At 43.2% G+C, this 19,026-nt stretch overlaps 1 protein-coding gene across 1 annotated transcript in view; it reads right to left on the reverse strand.

Moving 5' to 3' along the window:
• The window catches only part of RALGAPB (Ral GTPase activating protein non-catalytic subunit beta), a 131,637-nt gene extending 116,124 nt beyond the window's left edge, over nucleotides 1-15,513 (reverse strand). Inside the window, exon 1 of the mRNA XM_059707091.1 lies at nucleotides 15,281-15,513. The gene's annotated coding sequence lies outside the window, so the exon portion shown is untranslated. The remainder of the gene's footprint in view (nucleotides 1-15,280) is intronic.
• Nucleotides 15,514-19,026: the final 3,513 nt, after the last annotated feature.

Here is a 19,026-nt window from a genome sequence, read left to right on the forward strand (position 1 = left end):
AAGCCCATGAAAGGTCCGGAAGTCTGATCCTTATTTGGGGGACAAAGAAACCGAAGGGCATAAAGAGAGAGCTTCCTCCATATCGGTTTGCTCAGGATTTGGAAACAGGCTCCCCTGAGTCACGGTACATCTGGAAATAGTGGGTTTTTCCTGTATTTCCAGGTGCTCCTGTGTATTTTTAGGTCGCCTGGTGAATTCTGTGACAACATATAGTATAAGAATCTCACAATACTTTACTTACATTTCTCCCTGCTAGCAGTTATGACATCCATTTTATACTTCTCTGTTTTATTTTGTTTTTTTGTTAATCCTCACCCGAGGATATTTTTCCATTGATCTTTTTTAAAGTGGAAGAGAGAGGGAAAGGCAGAGAGAAACATCAATGTGAGAGAAACACTTCAATTGGTTGCCTCCTGCTTTATTTTGTTTTCCCTGACCAGGGCCCAGGCTGGGGAGGAGCCTGCAACCGAGGTACATGCCCTTGACCAGAATCAAATCAAGGACCCTTCAGTCCCCAGGCTGACGCTCTATCCACTGAGCCAAACAGGCTAGGGCCATTTTATACATTTTTTATAAATCCTATCATACAATGCTCTTACTTTTGTTAAATCATCATTTATTTTAAAAAGAGATGTAAATACGAATACATATATAGTAAAATCATTTTGTTTCTTGCCAGTGTCAGCCTCTGGATAGTGATGTTATCAGTCAGCAATGCTTGCGGCACTCACCCTGGCGCAGTGAACACCCCGCAGACATCTCCCCTTTGGAACCAATGTTATGGCTGGACCGGCCCTGTGGTTCTTATTATGACTGCAAGATGCACTCATCAATAATCATCAGGAAACTTTGAAAGACAGGTTTGTTACTCACAAATCCTGAAGGGTACCAGGGCACACCCGGGGTCACACAGCAATGCCGCAGGTAGAGAGAGAACGTGAGACTTGGGTTCTGTTTCATTGAAGCCAAAGGTAGAGGGCCTAGGGTTTCAAAGTGTTCACTCTTTATTGGTGAATTTAAAACATAAAAGTGGAAATTAAAGCGCAGGAAGTGAAAAACAAGCAGCCAAACAATCAGTTGTCTAAATCAACCAGAGCTCTAAAACAAAGAAAATTTGGGGTGCTGTGGGCTGGCTCTTTATCTAGTCCTGTGGTTGGCAATGTGTTTATTCGAGATTATTATCTGCAAAGTGGATGTTTCAGCAATACAGAGTTTAATTCAGGCACTTGCATTGCAATAAGAAAAACAACCTGTCAGGCCCTTACACTATACTCATATATTTACCCATGCTTTTTACTCCTTTGCATAGATCCAGATTTACCTCTGACATTATTTTTCCTTCCTCCTGAAGGATGTCCTTTAACATTTTTTATAGTGCAGGTCTGATGATGTACCTTTAATTTCCCCTCATTTTAAAAAATATTTTCTTATTGATTTCAGGGAGGAAGGGAGAGGGAGAGAGACAGAAACATCAGTGATGAGAGAGAATAACTGATTGGCTTCCTCTTACACGCCCCCTACTGGGGATCAAGCCCACAACCTGGGTAGGTGCCCTGACTGGGAATCGAACATGACCTCCTGGTTCATAGTTGATGCTCAACCACTGAGCCACACTGGCCGGGCTATTTCCCCCTCGTTTTTGAAAGATATTTTCATTGGGTACAGAATTTAAGGCTGAAAGATGCTCCTTGTCATCTCACTTCTATTGTGTTTAGTGAGAAGTCTGCCATTTTTATCTTTGTCTCTCTGTTCATACTATCCCTCCACCCCCCACCCCAGCTGCCTTTAAGATTTTCTCATGCCCTGGCTGGTGTGGCTCAGTTTGTTGGTCAATGGTTGTCTTGTGCACCAAAAGGCTGCCAGTTCCCATTCCTGGTCAGGGGGGCAGAAAGAGAGAGACAGAGAAACATCGATGTGAGAGAGAGATATTGACTGGTTGCTCCCAAACACACCCTGACTGGAAATGGAGAGTGAACCCGCAACCCAGTTATGTGCCCTTGACTGGGAATTGAACCTGAAACCCTTCCTTGTGTGGGCCAATGCCCTAACCACTGAGATCACTGGCCAGGGCTACCACTGCTTTTTTTATCCACTCATCTACCAATAGGCGCTTGGGCTGCTTCCAAATCTTGGCTACTATAAATATCATTGCAATGAACATAGGGGTGCAAATATTCTTTTGAAAGAGTGTTTTGGGTTTTTAGGATAAATTCCCAGAAGTGGAATTGCTGGATCATAAGGCAGTTCCATTTTTTTTTTTAATATCCTCACCCGAGGATATTTTTCCATTAATTTTTTTTTAAGGGAGAGTGGAAGAGAAAGGGAAAGACAGAGAGAAACATCGATGTGAGAGAAACACATCGATTGGTTGCTTCCTGTGCAAGCCCTGACCAGGGCCTGGGCCGGGGAGGAGCCTGCAACTGAGGTACGGGCCCTTGACTCGAACCTGGGACCTTTGGTCTGCAGGCCAACGATCTATCCAATGAGCCAAACTGGCTAGGGCAGTGGTCGGCAAACTCATTAGTCAACAGAGCCAAACATCAACAGTACAACGATTGAAATTTCTTTTGAGAGCCAAATTTTTTAAACTTAAACTATATAGGTAGGTACATTGTTATTAACTTAATTAGGGTGCTCCTAAGGCTTAGGAAGAGCCACACTCAAGGGGCCAAAGAGCTGCATGTGGCTCTCGAGCCACAGTTTGCCAACCATGGGGCTAGGGCAAGGCAGTTCCATTTTTAACTTTTTGAGATAACTCCATACTGTTTTCCACAGTGGCTGCACCAGTCTGCATTCCCACCAACAGTGCACAAGGTTTCCCTCTTCCCCACATCCTCGCCAGCACTTGTCATTTGTTGATTTATTAATGACTAGAGGCCTGATGCACGAAATTCGTGCAAGAGTAGGTCTTCCTTCCCCCCAGCTGCTGGCACTGGCTTCCCCCTCTGGTACCCTGGCTTCCCCCTCTGGTACCCAGGACTGGGGCTTTCCTCCAAGCCCCAGCTTTGTCCGGACCAACAGGTCTAATTAGCATATTATGCTTCTATTATTATAGATAGCCACTCTGACAGGTGTGAGGTGATATCTCATTGTGGTTTTAATTTGCCTTTCTCTGATGATTAGTGACTTTGAGCATCTTTTCATGTCTATTGGCCATCTGTATGTCCTCTTGGATTTTGTCTTTAAGAGATCTCTTCCTTATGTTTTCTCTTTCAGGAGTTTTTGTTATTTGGATATTGGATCTCCAGGACTAATCCCCTAATTTTATTATTTTTTCTCCTGTTTCTGTCTGTCATCTATCTGTCTATCTTTTATTCTTTCTTGGAAATGTCCTTAACTTTATCTTTTCAATATTCTGCTGAATTTTTAATTTCTGATATCATATTTTAAATTTTTAAGAACTCTTTCTTATCTTTTGAATGCTTCTTTTTTAAAGCCTTCTGGTCTTATTTAATAAATGTGATATCTCCTCTATCTTGGGTATTAATTATATTTTTATAATATTATTCTGTTCTCTGCATGGTCTTTGTTTCCAAATTTCATTTTTCAATTTATTTATTTGACTTTCAGATTTCATGTTAAAGGCTTTCTTCTATTGTCAGGTGATTCTTGGTTTCTCATTCATATTTAACAGGAGACACTTAAAAGGTAGTGAGTGGGAAACAGCTCAGATGAGGTTTAACTCCAGAGGTTTTACAGGTGTTGGTTGTGCTCTTTGACTTTATAAGGAGCCTGTCTCTGAATTTCCAGCACTTTTCAGGACTATACCTGAACCTGGGACTCTGGAGAGGTTGGAGACTCCCTCTGGGCAGATAGTGGGGGAACAAAAGGAAGACCTGTGAGCCTGCACTCTCTTGTCCTTCAGCACGAAAGGCTTCCTTCTATTGTGTTCTGTAGGGGAAGGGTGGCAAAATCTAAAAGATCTGCCTCCTTGTTTCAAAAGGAAAATAGAAGGAGGAAGAGAGAGAGAAGGGCTCAGTCATTCTTTGTTTGGGGAAAACTTTAGGTCTGTAACAACAACAAATATCAATTGTGGCCGGTGGCCTCAGCCTTCCTGAAGGAAATCCAGGCCACATTAAAATCCAGGGAATTTGCAATGGTGGCATTTGTGGTGGCTTGCAGATTTCCATTGGCAATTTTTTTAAAGCCAAAGAATTATAATTAAAATAGAAATGGCTCCAATTATATCTGCCTCCTGTCTGAAAGGATGTAGCTGGTAATGAGAATCACATGTCTTAACTGCAGTTCCTTCCATTTCCAAGCAAGTTGTCCCATGAGAGAAATTCCTTCTTTTCAGCAAAGCTTAGTAAACCACATTTCTCCCTCCTCCTAAGCTACTGTGGTTTTGCACTGATTTTTAATAGTCCCAGGAATGGAGCTCAGTCATAGTAAATGCTCTCATTTCTCTCTCCTTCTCTTTATAAGACAGTTCAAGGGTGACAAAGCATATTTTTCTGTTTCAAAGAGACAGAAATGAGAAGTAGGAGTGCTCAGTCTTAACCAGCCAAAATGTACCTATCAGGCTGCGCTAGGTAGTATAGGTAGAAGCAAGAACAGGTATAGAGTCAGCCCCCAGTGTTCAGTTATAAATATTCACAGACAAGTCTTTGTGTAGACATGTACTTTTGTGCCCTTATTAGTCACTTGAATATCTTCTTGGTAAAATAGCTATTAAAGTTTTTTGCCCATTTTTAATTGAGCTCTTTGACTTATTATTGAATTGTAAGAGTGCTTTACATATTCTAGATACAAATCCCTTTTCAGACACAGATTTACAAATATTTTCTCATAGACTGTGGTACATCTTTTATCTTTTGAAGAGCAAAAGTTTTTAATTTTGATGAAGTCCAATTTATAAATTACTTCTTTTGGTATCATACTGTGCTTTACGTCCCATACCTAAGAACGCTTTATCTGACCTAAGGTCACAAAGATTTTTCTGCAATGTTTTCTTCTAGAAGTTTTATAGTTTTTGCTCTTACTTGTAAGCCGATGGTTTATTTTGGGTTAATTTTTGTGTATGTTGTGAAGTAAGGGTCTGAGTTCATTTTTCTGTGTGTGGATATCCAACTATTCCAGCAACATTTGTTGAAGACCATTCTTTTTCAACTGAACTAATACCTTTGTTAAAAATCAATTGACCATAACTATAAGGGCTTATTTCTGAAATCTCAGTTCTGCTCCATTAATCTGTATGTTTATCTTTGTGCCAGGCCCACCTTGTCTTCATTACCATGGCTTTGAGTAAGTAAGTTCAAATTTGTTCTTTTAAAAAAATGTCTTGGCTATTCTAGGTCTTTTGCATTTTCATATACATTTTAGAATTGTCTTGTCAATTACCACAAGAAATTCTGCTGGGATTTTGATAGGGATTCCATTTGTCAATTCGGAGAGGACTGCCATCTTAAAATATTGTTTCTTTTAATCCATAAAGATAAAACACACATACATTTATTTAAATCTTTAATTTCTCTTATAATGTTTTGTACTTTTTAGTGTACAAGGTTTGCACTTATTAAGTTAAATTTATTTCTAAGTATTTTATCCTTTTGGATAGTATTGGGATTTTTTTTTTTTTAAAATGTGTTTTTTGGACAGTTCATTGCAATTACATAGGAAAAAATTGATATTTTGTATTGATCTTTTATTCTGAGATTTCTCTACATTCTGGATCATGCTTTCTGTGAACTAAAAGTTTTACATTTATTTATTTATTTCCCAGGCCAGTCCAGGTCCTGCCGGCTCCCTTGGTCTTTCATGATCTGGCCTGGCCTTACCTGTCTTACTTCCCAGTTGGAAAGTGTGATGGCCATGGAGTGAGGGATGGGGAGACCAGTCATTCAGGCCTGTGCGACCATAAATGACTGCAACCATTAATAAAAACATCCTAGCTTTGGGAGCATACAAGTGCGTTTTACATTAAATCAATAATAAATAGAAGCACTCAGAATAAAGCATGTTTTAAAAGATATTAGTGGGAGTGAGTCAGAGTTAGCAGATCCAGGTTGTGGGCAAGAGATCAGAAAGGCTTCTCTTGGGTAAGATCTGCGGCTTGATTCCACAGCTGCCCAGTCCTTTCCAACCACTATTTCTTTCCTGTTACAGGATGAATTGTGTTCCCCCCAAAAGATATGTTGAAGTCCTACCCCAAATACTTCAGATTGTGACCTATTTGGATATAGGATTACTGCAGATATAATTAGTTAGGATGAGGTCATTTAGGGGGGGGTCCTAATCCAATATGACGGGTGTCCTTATAAGAAGAGGGATACAATGTGAAGACAGACATGGGGAAAGCACCATAGGAAGACACAGGGACACACAGAAGCAGAGGGAAGATGGCCATGTGGAGATGGAGGCAGAGACTGAAGTGAAGCCAGAAGCCAAGGTTTGCCTGGGGCTATCAGGATCTGGGAGAAGCAAGGAAGGATCCACCTCTAGAGACTTTGGAGAGAACATGTCATTGATGACACCTTGATTCCAGACTTCTGGACTCCAGTATTGTGAGAGAATACATTTTTGTTGTTTTAGGCCACTAGTTTGTGGTACTTTGCTATGGTAGCCCTAGGAAGCTAACAAATACGGTATGCATGTTTTGTCAAAGCTGGTTCACTCCATCATCACGCTTCCCATGGCTTGGGACACCAACCTGGCTGCTATATCCTCTTCTGGTCTATAGTCATACCATGCGTGGGTCAGCAGCTTTGGGAAGCAGGCACATTTTATAGACCTGGACTAAAAAAGACAGTCTTTTTATATGTCCCACAATTTCTCATACTTACTAGCATCTGGTATGTTACAGAGGAAAATATGTGCAATCACCGCTATTTCTTGGGCACTATTGAAGAACTAGCCAAGCCTGACTCTCTGACTCTGAGTAAGAAAAATGACAGGAGTGTGAGGTGGGTGTCTTAGACACCAAGGGTTGTCCTTGGAGGAGGCCACGTGGGAAATGGGATACATGGTGTGATGGGGGCATTGCCTGTGTCTCTGTACCCTGTCCCATCTCCTCCCCAGTTCAGGGCCTTTGTACAGGCTGTTTCCTCTGCTCAACCTGACTCCTCCCACTTTATGTTTCAACCTAAGGGTCACCTTACCTAAGGGAGCATTATTGTTCCCCTCCCCTTATACACCATCCCCAGCCCATTCTTTGCTTGCTTCATAACCTTCACTATGATGTCACTATTTTATTTGTTTGCCCACTTGTTTTTTGTCATGGTGAGCTCTTTGAGTATAAGAACTATGCCAGTCTTATTCCCCATGTACTGCTGATTCTAGACACTGGTCCCCAATACCTGACCAAGTGCTTAAAACCTCTACAGAATGCACTGCTACATGAAAGCCTCAATGACATACATGCAAACACTCTGGACACCATCAAGGTCATTTTTATGAGTACGTTGCAGCTTAAGGTCACTATCATTGGGCAGCTCCTCAGTCTTCATCTTTATGACCCTCATCCTCAACTGTGTTCTATGCTTTCCATAGGTGGCCAGTGTAGGCTTGAGTGACCCATGCCTCTTAGAGAAGCTCCTGCACACTCTACCAACGATCTAAGTGTACACACACCTAGTAAAGTCACAGACTCTGTTAAGCAGAAGTTGGCCCATGTTACTCTGTTATTCTCAGATCATTCCCCTGACCACCAAAGTCAAAGCCCAGGTCCTTATTGTGCCCACCAGAGCCTTTGGGGTCTGGCCCCAGCTACCCCTCTGACTCACCTCCTATGCCCTCCTCTTCACTCACACTGTCCCTTGGTGCCCCTTGAACATGCCACATGCTCTTCTGCAATAGGACCTTTACCAGGGAACACTGTCTACCCAAATAAATGCACGTCTGTCTCTTCCACCTTTTTCAAGTCTGAGTTCAAAATGTCACTTCAATGGGCCCAACTGGGCCACCCTATTTTTTCATTAAACTTTTAAATCATGACACAAATGTAGATTCACATGTAGTTGCAAGAAATAATACAGAAAGATCTCCTTGGCCTCTAGCCAGCTTCCCCTAGTGGGAACATCTTGCAAACCTGTAATACAATAGCACAACCAGCATGCTGGCAATGATACAGCCAAGAGACAGAACATTTCCATCCCCACGAGGATCCCTCAGCCTGCCCTCTTATAGCCACACCCTCTTCCCTCTGGCCTCACTCCCTCCAGTACCTGGGCAACCTCTGTGGTCCTCTGTGGTCCGTTTCTGTAATGTTGTCATTTCAATAATGTTAAATACATGGAATCATATAGTATGTAACCTTTTGGGGACTGACTTTTTACACTCAGAATCATTATCTGGAGATTCATCCAGATTGTTGGGTATATTAATAGTGCATTCTTTTTCATTGCTGAGTAGTATTCCACGGTGAGGAACTGCTAATTTGTTTGATCATTTACCCAATGAAAGATGGGTTGTTTCCAATTTGGAGCTATTACAAATAGAGCTGCTATGGAAATTCATGTATACGTTTTTGTATGAACACAGTTTTCATTTCTCTAGGATAAACAGCCAAGAGTACAGCTGCTAGGTCACATGATAATTGCATGTTTCATTTTTAAAGAAAGTCTGGCCATTCTATTTTGAACGGTAAACTCTCCCCCACACACTCAAAACCATCCAACGCCTTTTACCCTGCTCTACTTTGATCTTTCCCACAGCATTTTACCTTCTAATATACTGTACAATGGGCTTATTTATTTTTTTGGTGTACTGTGTTTGCTGTCCTCCTGATTTGGGCCAGACCCGGCATAAGGAGCACCAAAGCGGGCTCCAGACTTGAAGTCAGGCTCTGACCAACAGCCTCCACAGGGGAAAGCTTGCAGGGATCCTGAGATCACACAAAGGCCAACGTGCCCATGAACTGCACAATGTGATTGTGATAGTGAGACACAGCCTGTGCACAAGTTCAACAGACGAAGCCATCTGCTAGGTTCACAAGCAAACACATTGAGTTCAAAAACCAAATGAGTGCTGCCCCTAAATAAAACTTACAGTGCCGGAGAGTTTTAACTCAGAAACTCTGTTGATTCATGACCTAAGGAAGCAGAGCCACAGTCCACAAAGACTGCCCCCCCCTCCGCCCCCCAACACACATACAGTGCTTCCAGGCACCCACCAGTCCCAGGGGACGGAGCCTTTTTGCAAATGAATTGAAAGGATTCTAGTTAGAAACATTCAGAGAGCCCCAGAGGCAAGAGAATCAAGACAGGACTGTATTTCATGATGAAAAGTGAAAACCAAATAAACAAAGCTGCCAGTCATGGCATCTGGCCAGCTCAGCTGTGTAAGTGAACAGCACAAACATTCCTGAGCCCTGTGGAAGGCCCTGGAAGAAGGCCAGAGCCTTGTGTACTTAGCCTGCCCCGGGGGCAGGGGTTGGGGGGGAGGGAAGGAGGGTGTTGTTGTTATTATCATTACCATAAATGCATTTATTTCTTAATACATTGGTTTCTTTTACTTTGAACATTTGCTTGACATTTGTTCTGATTAGGTGAATGCTGGAAGCAACGATGAAATAACATTGTAAAATGATGTTCTGGCCTGACTCAATGTGGAAATGTTTAGAGCGTTCCCGTTAACACCAGATGATGTCAGCCTGACTATTGTGCTGTTTTTTCAAAAAACACAAGGGGCTGAAAAACCTTCCCAAACAATCCAAAATGAGTCAAGGCCCTAAAGACTTTTCTCCATGAACACTCTCCTCTGTGATTTGAGCCCAACACCAAAACCGGTGAGGATGTTGGGAGACCGAGGCACTGGATGTTGAGAACTCACATGTCCCACCATCTGAAGCATCATCCAGAGAGATGACTCCGTGCCACCTATGTCCCCTCCCAGCCTGGCTCTGTGGGACAGGAGTTCCTGTGCTTTGTTTCCTACTCATCTTCCTGACCCTTTTTTCTCCTCCACTTCATCCTTTTTTCCCTCTTCACCCCCCCTCCCCGCCCAAGCTAAGCCAGCTAAACCAACTAGGCCTCAGCGTCCATAATGGAAATACAGCTTCCATCTCGGTGCCATAGACCGCCACCCTCAGCCAGGAACCGCGTCTCCCAGCCCAGAGGTTCTCAGCCTCAGCAACTAGAAACTGGGAGAGGGCGTGACGTGTGCGTGGGCAGGCCTCAGTGCTCCTCCCCAAGCAGTGACCAGTGGGCCCCTGCTCAGACTTGGTCCTGGTTCCCTGGGCTTCCTCAGTGTCCCAGGGGACCACAGGACAGGATCACCACCGTCTCCTCACAGTGCTCTCAGGTGAGGAGAGGGGCCTGAGGAAGGAAGTGTCATTGCAGACTTCAGCGCAGTCTCTGGGGAAGATTATCAACTTGCGGGGGGAAAGTAGAACCCATTTTCAGAGGGTCTTCAAAAAACCCAACTATAGGTGCTCAGTCAGCACTGCAGGCCATGGAGAGGTGCCTACCCAGGCCTGCAGCCCTGGGTCAAGGAACCGCAGAAGGGACCACTGTTCTCAGAATTGGAGGCCTCAGAGCCTGAATCCATGCAGGGGCCAGGCTATATTGGCCAGTCTCATAGTGGCTCCTGAAACATAACAGAAGACTGTAAACTGGGGCCTTAAACAACAGTAATTTATTTTCTCACAGTTCTGGAGGCTGGAAGTCCAAGATCAAGGTTCAGCTGTCCTGGCCAGTGTGGCCTAGTTGGTTGGAGCGACATCCCATACACCAAAAGGTGGTGGGTTTGATTCCAGGTCAGGGCACATATTCAGGTTGCAGGTTCGATCCCTGGCTGGGGCATGTGCAGGAGGCAACTGATCAACGTTTTCTCTCACATCAATGTTTCTCTCTCTTTCTCAAAAAATTAAAAAAGAAAAGAAAAAGTTCAGCAGGATCAGTTACTGGTGATGACTCTCGTCCTGGCATGCAGACAGCTACCTTCTCACTATGTCCTCACATGGCCTTTCCTCATTGCCATACAGAGACAGAGAGAGGGGTGGAGGAGAGAGAGAGAGAGAGAGAGAGAGAGAGAGAGAGAGAGAGAGAACATGCATGCTTTCTGGTGTCTCTTCATATAAGGGCATTAATCCTATGGGATCAGGGCCCCATCCTTATGACTTCATGTAACCTTGATTACCTCCGTATGTACCCCATCTCCAAGTACAGTCACATGGCCTTAGGGCTTCAACACAGTTCAGTCCATAGCAGCTCCCCAGAAACTGGTGTGCCACTTCCCTAATTAGGAAAAGTCAGGGGATCCCCTAGCATCAATTTGGTTCTAGTCTGCTCATCAAGTATGTCTACTGCTCTGGGTGGGGCTGAGGCCATAAAGGGGGCAGAGCATTCTGAGTGCCCCTGCCCTGGCAGAAGCTCAGTTGAGAATGGGGAATGTTATGATACATACGTTCTTTCCAAATTGAGCTGATGTGCCAGTACAGGAGCTGTGTGTTGGCCCTCCATCTCAAGATCTGGGCGGGAAGGAAGGGTAGGCCATGGTGCAGCATAGACAGCCATTGGCCTGCATGTGAGAAGGCCAGGCATCCTCTGCCCACTTCCCTCACCTGGGCAGGGGAGATAATAGTGAACACTATGCATATGCGGGGCTGTGTGGCACTTGCATGAGCTCTCAGGAGAAGAGGCAAGAGATTACTGTCCTCACTTTTTCATGATACTACCATTGAATTCTTCTTCAAGATTAGGATGAATTAGATACAAAAGGCCTTCATTAATATGGTAGCAGCAAGATAAGTCTAGATCGGCGGTTCTCAACCTGTGGGTCGCGACCCCTTTGGCGGTCGAATGACCCTTTCACAGGGGTCACCTAAGACCATCCTGCATATCAGATATTTACATTATGATTCATAACAGGAGCAACATTACAGTTATGAAGTAGCAACAAAAATAATGTTATGGTTGGGGGTCACCACATGAGGAACTGTATTTAAAGAGCCAGAAGGTTGAGAATCACTGGTCTAGATGAACTAAGAATCATGCTTTTCTATTTAGTGAATGAGTTGTGGATGCAAGGCAGCCCTGATTAACTGAAATTCAGGCAGGGATGAGCCCCTCATGGTTGAACCAACAGTCCCAGCTGAGGCAAGCACCTGGTCTGGAGCGGTAGGTAGAAGAGCAGGCCTGCTATAGAGGAAGACAAGGTTGGTGGGAGGCAGCCAAGCTTTAAATGACAGGTTATGATTAAACAAAGTAAAACAAATATAAACCCACAAACCCAAGAAGCTGAGCAAGTCACAAATAGAATTAATATAAAGAAAAATCACACTCAGGCACTGTATAGTCAAAATGCTGACAATGAAGTTAAAGAAAAATAATCTTAATAGGAGTCAGAAGAAAAACATGTCATGTTCATACAAAATTAAACCTGACATCTCATCAGAAACAATGGACAGAATAAAACAATATGTTTTAAGTGCTGAAAAAAAAATACCCACCAAACACCTGAAATTTAGAATCTATAAACTAAAAAATATCTTATAAAAATTAAGACAAATAAAGACATTTTTGGATAAACAAAGCTGAAAGTCATCTCTAGCAAATTCACACTACAAGGAATGCTAAAAAAAGAAAAGGTTCTAAATAGAATAGGACATCATATTAAGTTAACAAGGGGGAAAACACAAATTTCAAACATCAGGAATAAAAGGGGATTGTTAATACCCATCCTGAAAACAGAAAGGATTAATAAAGGTTAATAAGGGTTCTTGAACAATTTTATGCTAAAAATATTGAAAGTTAGATAAAATGGACAAATTCTTTGGGGGAGGAGGGGGGACACAACTTACCAAAACTGACACAGGAAGACATAGAAAATCTGAAGATTTAAAAATAGAAAATCCCCATGCTGATTTTAAAAATTGAATGTGTAATTAAAAACCTTTTTCAGCCTAAGCTGGTTTGGCTCAATGGATAGAGTGTTGGCCCTTGGACTGAAGGGTCCCGGGTTTGATTCTGGTCAAAGGCACATACCTCAATTGCAGGCTCGATCCCCAGCCCTGTGCGGGAGGCAACCAATCAATGTGTCTGTCTCTCTCACATTGATGTCTCTGTCTCTCCCCCGCCCTTCCAGTCTCTCTAAAAATCCATGGAAAAAGATCCTCTGGTGAGGATTAATAACAACAACAACAAAAACCTTTTGCAAAGAAAACCTCAGTCACAGATGGTTTCACTGGCAAATTATATCAAACTTGCAAGAAAAAATTATATCCATTGTATACAAACTATTTCAAAGAAGAGAGGAGGAAACCACTTCCCAGTTTTTAAAAAATGGCCAATCCAATCCTAATACCAAAACCAGACAGACATTATGAGAAGAGAAAACCACAGACCAGTATCCCTTATGAACAGACACAAACATCCTTAACAAAATATTAGCAAATTGAACCCAGCATTTTTTTTTTAAGGAGAATACAACATGACCAAAACTTGGGAATTTTCCCGAGGAATGTAAGGTTGTTTTATATCAATCGATATAATTCATCGCATTAACAGAATAAAAGAGAAAAATCATATCATATCACCAATAGATACAGGAAAAACATTTTACAAATTTCAACACTTCGTGATAAAAACTCTCAGCACACAAAGAATAAAAGGAGACTAACTCAACCTGATAGAGGGCATTTCAAAGAAAACACACCCTACAACTAACATCATACATAATGGTCGAAGTATTGGAAGTTTCACCTTAAGATGAAGACCAAGGCAAGGCTACCCACTCTCACCACTTCTATTCAACATGCATTGAAGTTCACTATTTATTGGGACCATGGGGCAAAAAGAAAATAATAGGCATAAAGAATGGGAAGAAAAATTAAAGCAACTTAGAAATACTAAGTGAATTTAGCAGGTCTCAGAATACAACGTCAATATACAATTATAAATTGTATTTCAATACACTTGTGGCAAACAATTGAAAAATTAAAATTTAAAAATACTACTTGACAAAATGGGTCAGATTGGGGGAACACTTTGGGGTAGAGGAATCATGTTTATGTTGGTGCTAATGGACGATCTGAAAATAAAATTAAGAAACCAATTCCTTTACAATAGCATAAAAAGCAACATACCGAGGAATAAATTTAACCAAGGAGGCAAAAGACTTGTACATTGCCAGGAGTTGAGAGGAACGAAGGGATAAGCAGCACACAGAGGATTTTCAGGGCATTGAAAATACCCTGAATGGTACCATAATGATGAATATTGGTCATTATGCATTTATCCAAACCCTGGCATCATACTCAAAATAATTCAAGATGGACAATAAACTTAAGTAGAAAAGGGAAGCTATAATGCTTCTAGAATCTAGAAGAAACTGTAGCATATTTTCATGACCTTAACGTAGGCAAAGATTTCTTAGAACACAAAAAATACTAACTGTGCAAGAAAAAGGGCATCAGAATTAAAACTCAAGCTCATCAAAGTACACCATTTAGAGAATGAAAGAATGAACAGCCCTGATGACTACCACAGCCTGAGTAACAGCAGCGGTCCCCAGCATTTACTAGCTTCCCACTCCTGCTGTTTAAAACACCTGATCAACTCTTACCTCTCTTTTCTCTCACTTAGAATGATAGACTGACACAGCGGTTCTCAACCTGTGGGTCGCGACCCCTTTGGTGGTCGAACGACCCTTTCACAGGGGTTGCCTAAGACCATCCTGCATAACAGATATTTACATTACGATTCATAACAGTAGCAACATTACAGTTATGAAGTAGCAACGAAAATAATTTCATGGTTGGGTCACAACATGAGGAACTGTATTTAAAGGGCCAGAAGGTTGAGAACCACTGGACTGACAGGTTGGGAAGGATGTTTCAGGCCCTGACCAATTCAAGAGCTTTCCTGTCTGTCAACAAAGCCTACACCTCTAATAACATTTCTCTAAATACCAATTGGCCATGGTTTTCTCAAACTTCTTTTAAATATTCAATTGGTAGCCAAGTTCCAGGTATAAAAGGCCTTAAGAATCACATTGTGAATGTGGCAATGAAACAGGCAGCTCTGAAACTGCCTGCATAATACCTCCGCTTGCTCAAGAAGCATCTTTTGTAATCTATTATAATAAAAGCGTAATATGCTAATTAGACCGGATGACCTTCCGGACAAAGCCGGGGCTGCGAGGGAAGCTGGTGCCGGCAGCCAGGGGAAGGAAGGCCTCTAGTATTTAGTAATCTGACTACCAAGGTACTTCATGTCTGTATCATCTCACAAAGCACATTTACATGAAATTTTCCATATGCTCCACACCCCGCGGTTATTATGACCTTCATTTTCAGATGAGCCCATGAAAAGTTCTGAGTATTTTTGTAACCACCCTTTACCTGTCTAATAAGTAAATGTCTGGAGCTCCATCCCAGATCCTCAGACTCCAAATCCAGCATTCCCTACTTCCCCGTGAGGCCTGGCTGTGAGGCGATGGCTCTGGGAAACGAAGGTTTTGTTTCATGGGCCTGAGCAGCACGTGGGCCTCCAGCCAGGTTTCGCTCACACTGAGAATCCTTCCATCACTGATTACCAGTGGAGGGGAAGTGAGCAAACTGCCCCCAAAAGGAATCTCATCAGGCCATTGCTCTGGTGCGGGCCATGCTCGGAAATGAGCTTTCAGACGGTGAGGTCACCAGGTGCTCTGCAGCTTTTTGATTGGCTGATTGTTTCATGAGCTTCTTGATCCTTTCATTTGGAGAGGCCAAAGCCATTGCTAACTCAACGAGGAGCACATCTCCCTTATTTCTGTCCTGGTTCATGCATGGTGAGTGGTATGGGCTGGGCAGGAAAGAAAATGAAACCAGGAAGAAAGTGGCAAAGGGTGGGCAACAGAGTGCAGACTGTGGTGTGAAGAAGTATGAGAAACTATGGAAACAAGAGAGCCAGAGAGATGGCAGGTAAAACAAAGTGAGATGTTAGGATTTCAGCAGTGACAGGGCTCATGGTGCATATTTTAATTTTCCAAAGGCATTCCCTGGCCCACTTATTTTCCATTCAACAGGAAGTCTTTCATAACTTGATTACATGAAGGTATCATCATCCATGTGCCACTAATAGGCCAATCAAGGCACTGACATTGTATCTGAGATATTTCTACTGAGAACAAGAAGAGCTTTTCCCCAAACTTCCCCTCAACAGCATCTCTCTCCCCTTCTCAAATCTTCCCATCCCCCTAAACAACAGCACACAAAACACATGATGGATAAAATTAGAGTAAAACATATTTATAGCCTCACAAATTACTCTAAGAACTGGCCAGACTTTGCATATGCACAATAAGATACGCAATCTACTTGTTTGGGGGTTTGCTGCACCTAGCTATTACGGGAAATTGCTGCTTCATTATCACAATTTCTGCAAGGTAGAATGAAGTGGAGTCAGTGAGCATTCTGAGTCATTTCCAAAAATGCTTTTAAGGGAAATTCTGCAAATAATATTACTTCTTAAGGGAGAAACAATGTTAAAAACCATTTCTTCTTTTCAAGTCACACCAAGGAACATATTACTCTGAATTAGAAATGAGTCAAATCAGAATGTTTAAAGTACGTGTTAATAGCAATTCTTGTGGATCATACACTAGATATTGAAAGTAGCAGTAAAGAAGGCTAAAGCAGACGTGTTTTTACTTAATAACTAGTTGATACTTCATTGTGCCTAAAATTTGAAAAGCAGCATTTAGGATCTGTAAGATTTTCTTCAATCATATGTGATTCAGCCGCTGCTGTTCCACTGGGGGTTGTAGAATGACTTCTTCTTTTTTTTTTTTTTTTTTAAAGCCTTTATATTTTAAATATACTTTAAAAATCTTAGAACAGTTTTAGGTTGTAGGGAGCTGCAGACTCCATTACGGAATAAAAAGAAGCAAAGAGGAGGCAGGAACCTGTGCCTCCAGAGAAACAGTCAAGATTGTTTCCCGGGGAACGAGATTGCTTCTGAGGGGAAGACGGTGCCTTGTGCCTGGTCCCACCGGAGCCCGGTGAGTGGATGCCCAGGAAGGGTTTGCCCGTGGTGCAAAGGAGCCCAGGGATCCTGAGGGGGTGTTGCTGGTTCAGGTGGCAGTCATTTATGAACGCTGAGATCTGCCGAGTGACAGAGGCTACGTTTAAAATGTGAGCCAGGCACAGCACCCTGGACCTCAGCTATGTGTCCTTCCCAGTCTCTGCTGTGCCTTGGTGATGGAGGTTAGCAATTCTCCTCTCTCCTGGCGCACACTCGAGGATCTGCCTGGCATGCAGGCCAGAATTCTCCTGGGCTCTGGCTCTGGCCTCCATAAGTGCTCCTACATGGAAAATCCCCAGGCTGATCCAGGATGTCCCAGCAGCGCCCCATCCTGTCCTCCTTATCGCAGCTGCAGGCAGCCTGGCTACATTCCTCCTGCCTGAGTCACTGCTAGAGGCCGCAGGCTGCCTTTCCTCCAGCTCCGCCGGCTGAGGGACCAGCCACTCACCATGCCATCTTGTTGCTGTCCCTTTACTTTTCAAAATTACTACAGATTTATTTGTATTGCCTACATGGAATGGCTAGTTATTATCCAAAGAAAATTTCCATACTTAAATTAGCCCCTTTCCTTTTCTGCACTCTGCTCAAGATCCAGCCCAGCTGGGCCCCACTCCTTTTTACCTAGTTTTCCTTAACTATTACAACACCATTTCGACACAAGTCAACTGTGCATTTAGGTTTCGTCCCTGCACTACTGTCCACCAATCGGTACACTACCGACCTTCTTTTTCTTGCTTATTGATTATCTCCTTGACCACCTTACTAACACTCCTATGATAGGAACTTCCATTTCCACATGAATGGATGAATGAATGAAAAATGAACAGGGTAGTGCCAAATGTCTAAACGCAGCAATTTTGAATTTGTTGAACTGACCAGAAATTTTGAGGCCAATCAGGTGGATCTTATCTTCTATAGTAGAGGCCCGGTGCACAACATTTATGCACTGGGGGAGGGTGTCCCTCAGCCCAGCCTGCACCCTCTCCAATCTGGGATCCCTCTCACAATCCAGGGAGTGGCTCCCAACCACTCGCCTGCCTGCCTGCCTGATTGCCCCTAACCGCTTCTGCCTGCCAGTCTGATCAATGCCTAACCGTTCCCCTGCCGGCCTGATTTACCCCAACTGCCTTCCCCTGCAGGCCATCTTATGGCGGTCATCTTGTGGCCACATAGGGGCGGCTATCTTGTGTGTTGGAGTGATGGTCAATTTGCATACTGGCCATGGCTAATTAGCATACCAGGGCTAATTAGCATATCCCTCTCTTATTGTGTTGGAGTGATGGTCAATTTGCATACTGGTCATGACTAATTAGCATATCCGGCTGTGACTATGAGGGCGTTGTGACCAATTTGTATATCACCCTTTTATTAGTATCTAGTCTAATTAAAGACAAAGATGCAAATTGACCGTAACTTTGCTATGCCTTAAGCCACACCCACCAGCCAATCAGAGCAACTATATGCAAATTAACCCAACCAAGATGGCGGCCAGCAGCCATGGAGCTGAAGCAAGCAGGAGGCTTGGTTGCTCCAGTGATGGAGGAAGCCAAGCTTCCTGGCTGGCTCTGAACTCCACTGAAGGCAACAAGTTTCAATTATAGAAGATAAATAAACCCCAGATACCTGCTTTCAGCCGGCTGTGGCCACGGAGCTGGAGCGAGCAGGAGCCGGCTCTCAGCTCCACTGAAGGCAACAAAGTTTCAATTATAGAAGGTAAATAAATCCCAGAATAAAAAAAAAGAAAAAGAAAAAAAGGAGAGTTTGGGAGCTTCCATTGCCGGGGGCTTGGCCAGCCTGAAAATGGCCGTCAGCCCCTCACCCAGACTGGCCAGGCACCCCAGTGGGGACCCCAGACCTGAAGGGGGTGTGACCAGCTGCAAACAGCCATCAGCCTCTCACCCAGGCTGGCCAGGCACCCCACCGGGACCCCCACCCTGATCCAGGACACCCTTCAGGGCAAACCAGCCGGCCCCCACCCATGCACCAGGCCTCTATCTATATAATAAAAGGGTAATATGCAAACAGCATATTCTAACAGCAGAAAGACTGGGAAAGACTGGTCACTATGACACACACTGACTAC

Source organism: Myotis daubentonii, chromosome 8 (genome assembly GCF_963259705.1).
Source record: "Myotis daubentonii chromosome 8, mMyoDau2.1, whole genome shotgun sequence".
Taxonomy (NCBI): domain Eukaryota; kingdom Metazoa; phylum Chordata; class Mammalia; order Chiroptera; family Vespertilionidae; genus Myotis; species Myotis daubentonii.